This window comes from Lolium perenne, chromosome 4 (genome assembly GCF_019359855.2).
Source record: "Lolium perenne isolate Kyuss_39 chromosome 4, Kyuss_2.0, whole genome shotgun sequence".
Taxonomy (NCBI): Eukaryota; Viridiplantae; Streptophyta; class Magnoliopsida; order Poales; family Poaceae; genus Lolium; species Lolium perenne.
In genome coordinates, this window is record NC_067247.2 from 199,283,386 (window position 1) to 199,291,967 (window position 8,582).

Below are 8,582 nucleotides of genomic sequence, written 5' to 3' on the forward strand. Positions count from 1 at the left end.
AGCAACGCATGAACAACGAATAAACTTGTACTGCCTAGATCGCAAGATGCGATCAAGGCAGCATGATGCTTACCCGGAAGAAACCCTCGAGACAAGGGAGTTGGCGATGCGCCTAGATTGATTTGTGGTGAACGTGATTGTTGTTTATTTCATAAACCCTAGATACATATTTATAGTCCGTAGACTTTCTAACATGGGAATAATCCCCACCGTGCACGAGACAAACTCTAACTAACCGACACGTATCCTACTATATTACAGATACACGGGCAAACTAGCCCAAACTTTGCATAATAGGCCGATTCACGTATTTCTTCCATATATATTCTTCAAGTCCATCTTGATCGCGGCCCACCTCTGACTCGGTCAAATTTTGGTGATAACACATGCCCCCCTGGTTTTGGAATTGATCATTCCAAAATCACTCTGCTTTTTCTTCGTCGGGTCATGTCGTGGCAGAGCAGAACCGTCGCAGTATCCTTCATCATGATGCCTTGTCTTCTCAACTTCTCTGCAAAATTTGATAGCTTTAGCATCACTTCCTCGGAAACTGCAATGGCATTAAATCTCCACTAGGCTCCTCCTTATTTAACCGTGCCGATTGATTAGCCCTCTTCATCTCCTTCCTCTGTTCTAGTTATCGGCACCGAAAAATCCTCTTTCCCTGTAGCAATGTCTTCTTCTTCCTCCGTCTCCTCCGGCCTCTCCCTCCAGTCTTCCTCCTCGAGCGAGCCAGAGTGGAACTTTGATCATGTGCCAGACGGCCCGCCCGAAGCACTCGTCGGGTCAGATGGCGACCTGCCTCTGACCGATGGGGAAGACGACCTCAAGTTCCTCATCGAAGGGGAGCTGATAAGCGAAAGCGAAGACGACCTCCATCCCTGGGTGAAACCCACCTCCTCCGACGGGAAGGAGGAAGAAGAAGAAGTAGAGGAAGAAGAGGAAAAGGAGGAGGATGATTCCTCCTCCCCCGCTAAGCATCCGCCGGCAAAGCGATTCCGCGCTTGGGCGGACAGCGAGGACGATGATGATGACGAGGAGGAAGAGGAAAAGGAGGAGGATGAATCCTCCTCCTCCGCCGGATATCCGCCGGCAAAGCGCTTCCGCTCTTGGGAGGACAGCGAGGATGATGATGATGACGAGGAAGAAGAAGCTCCGGCCGAGGGCTGGGGCAGCAGCGATGAGGAACTTCCTGGGAGCAGCACCGACGGTAGCTACAACGGCGACGATGAGGACAGCGACGACTAGTAGAGTAGGACTAGTAGTAGCAGTGCACTAGGCATCAGATCCCCCTTTTGAGAGCCATCGGCTCTTTCCTGTAAAGCCGCTCCTTTGGATCAATAAGAATTGTTCTTCCAATTTGTCTTTAAATTAATCCAATTTCAAGCCTTCCGCTCGCCACACCAAGACCGATAGCAATGTATCGGATTTTTTTCTTTAAACGCCCATGAAGCCAGACTCAGATATCGATTAGACCGTCAGTCAAGCACCTCTCAAATTCAGACTGTGATTTGATACCTGACCATAATATTTCGCAATCCTATAGCCGATGGCTGTTCATCGGTTATTTTGAGAATCCAATCTCCTTCATATTCTTGCAGCAACAGGACGGTCCAAACCCCGTAAATGACGACGGCTTCCCTTTCCGGCTCCTCTCCGTAGCTCTAGCAGTCTTCTTCCGTAACAACTCACGGCTTTCGGAGGAGGTTATGATGCAGGGTTAGCCGATGCAACTCCAATCGGCTCCAAAAACAGAGTATCTACCAAATCGGCTGCCCCCCGAGCCTCAGTTAAAGTGAGAACAGTGGTGAGGATGCACAGTTCAGTCCAAGGGCCCTGAACTCAGGCAAATTGAGACAGCCGCCATGCAGAGGTCCTAATCACGCCTACGAGCGCAGCTGGGACAGTGGCCAACTTAGCCAGGTCGACGGTAGACGCACCAGAGCCGATCATCCTTCTTCCTTTGAAAGCCGATATTGCAGATGAAGTACCAACGGCTTAATGAGAGCAAAGGGCTGCCTTGTGCCAAAACTGATGTTTCTGCTAGTACTGCTGAACTGGCGCAAAGGGTTTGGAAGCTCTTGACAAGAAGGGCACCAACATCGGCTCATTGCAGCTGAGGAAGCTCTCCTTGTTCACTCCCTCGAGGACGTAGAAGGCCTCACAGCTGAACTGGACTTGGTGAAGATCCGTGTCTTGAACAAGCCGCAAGTAGATCATTGTAGCCGCGTCTTGAACCAGAGTCGATGGCTGTGCATCGGCTTTGTTTCTTAGTTCTAAAGTCGATGTCCTTGCATCGGCTGTATATCATGAAATTTTTTTTTTACTGGCCGATTTTTTCTATCGGCCCCCAACATTTTACTACACACATGTTCATCTGATTAGGTGCCCCCCGAGCCGAATCTGTTAGGGAACTGCAGATATCGGCTCTGTAGTTAACCAAGGCACATGTATTTGCACGTCGGCTCTGGTAGGACCAATGTTGATTCTTCCTAACTCATCAGCCGACGTAAAACCGCTGCCCAGTAGATCGATGTTGAACACAAGCAGAACATGTGGTGAGGATAATTTTGGCCGATTGCTGGAATCGGCCTCCATATTGAATCACGCAATGAAGGTTTTGTAATGTTCCTTCATAGATCTTTGGGGCCGATCCCAAGGATCGGCCTCGCCACGTTTGCTCATCAGTTTGTTCTTGCTACACGGTCAGGCCGGTGGATAAGACCAGCCTAACCCTGCCCTTCGTCACGTCGATGCGCTCGCAGTCGTCCAAATTGATACCTGAGAGTGGCTCTTGGCCTGCTGTTTCCCAAGCGTTCATGCTAGCCGTTGAAATCTCGGCTGAGTCATCGGCCTGGACGACCTCTACCTCATCTCCATCCCACTGTATTACGCATTGGTGCATCATGGAGGGAATGCAACAGTTGGCGTGGATCCAATCTCTTCCTAGCAGAACAGCATAGGTGCTCTTGCTATCGACGATGAAGAACGTTGTAGGGATGGTTTTCCTTCCTACGGTCAGATCCACGTTCAGAACACCTTGTGCGTCAGACGCTTGGCCGTTGAAATCACTCAATGTCACGTTGGTCTTGATCAGATCCGAGCTAGAGCGTCCCAACCGACGTAGCATAGAGTATGGCATAATGTTGACTGCCGCTCCGGTGTCCACCATCATCTTGTTGACATGCCTCCCATCGATATAACCTCGCAAGTATAGGGCCTTCAGATGTCTGTAGCTTCTTTCTCGTGGCTTCTCAAAGATAACCGGCCGTGGGCCGCAGTCAAGTTGTGCCACAGGTGCCTCGTCTAATCCTGGAGCACTGAACTCCGTAGGAAGGATGAACACCATGTTTGTGCCAGCCGATGTTTCATCATCGGCTTTCCTTTGCTTGGGGCGCCACACCATTTTTTGTGGTCGACCCTCTTCATCCAGGGTTCACTGAATTTTCGCGGCCAGATCAGGCCGCGCCTTCCTTAGCGTGTGCAGGTATAACCTTTCGGCTTCCTCCAAGCCGCGCAATCGCTGAACCCTACGCTTTTGGGAACGGCTGAGTCCATCAGGGCACCACCTTGGCCGGTGGTACCTGTCTTCTTCTTCTTCATCGTCTTCCAAATCCTCGAGATCTTCCACCCGAGGGGACTCAGCGTGCTTGCTTCGAGGTGGGAGAGGCCCTAGCCGTTTGAACACGGACACGTTAGCTGCATCCTTCCTCTTTTGCTTACATTCTGGGCAGTTGCCGATTGTCGGCAATCGGCTCATTCCTGAATCCCAGCAGTGTCTGAAGAAGGGGCAGTCCCAGTGCCTATCCTCGTCGTCTTGCTCCCTCGATTTTTCCTTGGCACGGCGCTCGTACTCCTCCTCATCGTGATCATGCCGACGATGTCTCCTGGCGTCCCTAGCCAGACGGTCTCTATCATCATCGTCGCTGGATCGTCGGCGTTGGCTGTATTGACTCACGTACTTGTTGAGGAGGTGATCGGAGAGAGGTCGCTGATATCTTACATTCCTCACTTCTCCCTCTGTGATGTAGCGCTTGCCATCGTGCCGGAGCCGATCGCGTGGAGCGGCCTCCTCTGTGTCCTTGCTACGAGAGCAGCTGCCCTCGTCTCCATCCTTGCCAGAGTGGTGTCCAGGTCCTACCATGCTGATGTTGAACGAGAATCCTGGCTGGCAACCTTCAGGGTAAGTGCACTCCACCATGTTAATGGCGGGGAAGGGGTGGGTGTCGACCTTCATGGCGTACTGGTTGAAAATCAGACGTCCTTGTTCTATCGCCATTTGGATCTGCTGACGCCACACCCTGCAGTCGTTGGTGGCATGGGAGAACGAGTTATGCCATTTGCAGTATGGCTTTCCGTTCAGCTCCTGTACCGTGGGGATTTTGAGGCCTTCGGGTATCTTCAACTGCTTCTCCTTGAGTAAGAGGTCGAAGATTTGCTCAGTTTTAGTCACGTCAAAATCAAACCCTCTGGGCGGACCTGGTGGCTTCACCCATTTGCAGGACACGGGGGTTGCCCCCCGAGTCCATTCAGCCACTGCTACCTCTTGATCTCCCGCAGAACCTTCGTCTTCATCTGCCTCAACTAGGACTACCGCACGCTTGAATTTGTCCTGGTACAAGTCCGGGTGGCGCTGTTCATATGCTGACAGTTTCTGAACCATGTGCGCCAGTGAAGGGTAGTCTGCTTGGGAGGCCATGTCCTTGATTGGTGACGCAAGGCCCACCACTGCCAACTCGACTGCTTCCTTTTCAGTCACACGAGCCGAATAACATTGGTTCCTTAGATTTCTGAAGCACTGGACGTACTCTGCCACGGTTTCTCCACGCTTCTGACGAATTTGAGCTAGATCGGCAATGCCGGCCTCGGAAGCTTCTGAGTGAAACTGCATGTGGAACTGCTCTTCCAACTGCTTCCAAGTCCGGATCGAGTCCGGTGGCAACGAAGTGTACCACCCGAAAGCCGATCCCGTGAGGGACTGTGCGAAGAACCTCACGCGTAGTGGATCCGATGCTGAGGCCGTTCCTAGCTGCGCCAAATATCGGCTCACACGCTCGATGGAGCTGGAACCATCTGATCCATTGAATTTGGAGAAATCAGGGAGCCGATATTTGGGTGGTAGCGGGACCAACTCGTACTTGTCGGGGTACGGCTTGGAATAGCCGATTGTCCTCCTTTTCGGCACCATGCCGAACTGGTCTCTCAGGATCGTACTGATTTGATCCGCGGTGCTGGCTGCAGGAGTCGAACTCTGAAGATTCACCGGAGTGGCATACTTAGCCAGCCATGCTTGCTTTTCTAGCTCTGAGCCAACTGCAGGAGCTGAGCTCTGGAGGTTTGTCGGAGTGGCATACTTAGCTAGCCACGTCTGCTTCTCAAGATCTGTTCCCGAAGTTCCTCCTGTTGTTCCAGAAGTCCCTGCTGTTGCGGCCTGTTTGTGAGCGCCCAGTTACCGCAGTCTGGCACGTATGTGCACGTGTACCCGTGAGGGATCTCCTTAGGCGCCTCATGCAAGAACTGGCAGTCACTAGGGTCACCACCGATCTTGTAGACGACGAATGTCGGTGAATTCGGCACTTCTGGTGCTGCCAACGCGAATGGCAGCGGTGGACGGGACTGGAGTGGCATCTCTCCTTGGTATGTCCCGAGAGCTGGTCCTGACGGAGAGTACTGGTGCCTCATGATCTCCTGGATCACCCGAAGAGCGACACGCTCCAAAGTGTTCACCAGGTTCTCAGAGTGGCGGTGCAGCGAGTGAGCCACCAGGTAGTTAATCTCCTGACGTAGGGACCTGGTGCGTTCTTCTGACGGGGCGGACAGGTCTATCCCATCGAGCGCACCTTCCGGTGAGAACCCTTTCCACCTGATGCCATGTGAACGGGTTCTGTGAAAAGAGCCGATGAGGTCGGCTTCGAGGATCGCTTTGACCTCGTCATACTTCTTCTTGAGCTCCTCGGTCAGATCCTCGTACGTGACTGGAGTGCCGTCCGCCATCTCAGATGTAGATGGCGATGTGGCTGATGTCGAAGATTGTCCCACCGGGCGTGCCAGAATGTGTTGCGGTCAGAAACCCACCGGCGAGCAGCGACGGGCAACACAGGAGAGCCGGGAGCAACTTAGGGCTGCGGCTGGCCCTGGTCCCTCCGAGCGACGGCCCGCAAAGACTCCGGCACGCACGTCCGATGCTGGTGCAAGGGCGTGCCACCTGACCTATACCTGGTCAGGAAGGTGATGGAGATGCCTCGCTTAGTTTCCTGCATGGCATACACGTAAACATTAAATACGAGCCTCGATCGGCTCTCAGGTTATCCTGTGAATCGGCTCAAAGAGCCGATCCACCCATGATTCGCACGAGGTGTACGAATATATGGTGGTCCTGCTTGATCAAGATAAAGCTAAAACGACCTACGACGATTTAGGGTTTTCACCGCATAACCGGAACGTCCTACTCACGATTGTGCCTCGCGGCCGCGCACGGTGATCGTAAGCCGATCCTAGACAAGGCCTAAAAACCAACACGAGGTTGATCCCCGGAACATCCTGTCTAGGGCTAGCAAACTACACCCTACGCGCCGCTGGATCCTCCAACCCTTTGTAAGGCCTAACTATGCAGATATTAAACTAATCCTTGAAGAACAAGGAGCAACCATAACGGATCGGATCTACTAAATAATGATCAAGCGGGGTGCCGCCCCTACACCTAAGATAGGTGTAAGGGCGGCTAGATGTCTAAGGGTTGCACTACGATAGCATATGATACGAAGAACAATGCTAACCCTAACACATCTAAGATAACTACGTTGCTCGCCATCAAAAAGGCTTCAGTACGAGCAACGCATGAACAACGAATAAACTTGTACTGCCCAGCATGATGCTTACCCGGAAGAAACCCTCGAGACAAGGGAGTTGGCGATGCGCCTAGATTGATTTGTGGTGAACGTGATTGTTGTTTATTTCATAAACCCTAGATACATATTTATAGTCCGTAGACTTTCTAATGTGGGAATAATCCCCACCGTGCACGAGACAAACTCTAACTAACGGACACGTATCCTACTATATTACAGATACACGGGCAAACTAGCCCAAACTTTGCATAACAGGCTGATTCACGTATTTCTTCCATATATATTCTTCAAGTCCATCTTGATCACGGCCCACCTCTGACTCGGTCAAATTCTGGTGATAACAGGAACACTCCGTGGAAAATAGGGCCGTGGGCTTTTGTTTCGTCCAATTCCGAGAATATTTGTAAACCAACTTTTCTGAAATCAAAAACAGCAGAAAACAGGAACTGGCACTGTGGCATCTTGTTAATAGGTTAGTCCCAGAAAATGCATAAAAACATTATAAAGTGTGAATAAAACATGTAGGTATTGTCATAAAACTAGCATGGAACTTAAGAAATTATAGATACGTTGGAGACGTATCAGTGTGCATTGCCGTTCCATGGAAGTGCACGCGGTGATGCCGGCAATACCAAAATACATGTTGTGGTCAGATCAGGAGCTCACCTGGTCGTTCAAGGATCACCCGAAGATAATGCCGAATCCGGGAGGGTATGCTCTAGTTGTGGATTCAATCATGCATGGACCAACTACACGAGTCAAGTTCAGCAAAGTGCTGGTGGACAACGGGAGCAGCATAAACATCATGTACCGGCACACCATGCGTACGCTTGGCATAACAGAAAACATGCTGCAGCCAACTCACACAACATTCCATGGGATTGTTCCGGGTTTGTCCTGTTCACCCATGGGCAAAGTCGGGGTGGATGTGTCTTTCGGAGGACGTGACAATTTCCGGGTGGAAAACCTTCTGTTCGAGGTGGTTGATCTGGACATCCCCTACCATGCCTTGTTGGGGAGACCAGCACTGGCGGCCTTCATGGCCTCAACTCATACCGCATATCTCAAGATGAAGATGTCGGCACCCCGTGGACCCTTAACTATGGTGGGAAACTACAAGATCTCGTTGGAAACCGCTTCCGCCGGATCGAATCTGGCTGAATCACTGGTGATAGCCGAGGAAGAGAAGAGGATGCAAACCGCTGTGGCGCTGGCTCAGTCCTCCCAGCTAAACTTAGCGGCCATGAGCGGCAACTTGGGCAAGCCAACGAAGGAAAGAAAGGACATTGTGCTAGATCCGGCATGCCCAGAGCGCACCATTCGTATCGGTGCCGGCCTGAGTCAGGCATAGGAAAGCGCGCTCGTCAGCTTCCTCCGTGAGAATCGGAACATCTTCGCCTGGTCTACTGATGACTTGGTGGGTGTGTCGAGGGAGTTGGCTGAGCACTCTTTGAATGTCCGGAAAGATGCAAATCCGGTACGACAACCTTTACGCCGGTTCACTGAAGATAGGAGGAAGATCATTGGAGAGGAAGTTACCAAATTACTGGTTTCCGGTTTCATCGTGGAGGTGCTGCATACTGAGTGGCTGGCCAATCCGGTGCTGGTCGAGAACAAAAAAGAAGAAGACCCGAAGGCTCCGAAGGTGTGGAGCATGTGCATTGAATACACCAACCTGAACAAGGCGTGCCCGAAAGATCCTTTCCCTTCACCTCGGATTGATCAAGTGATCGA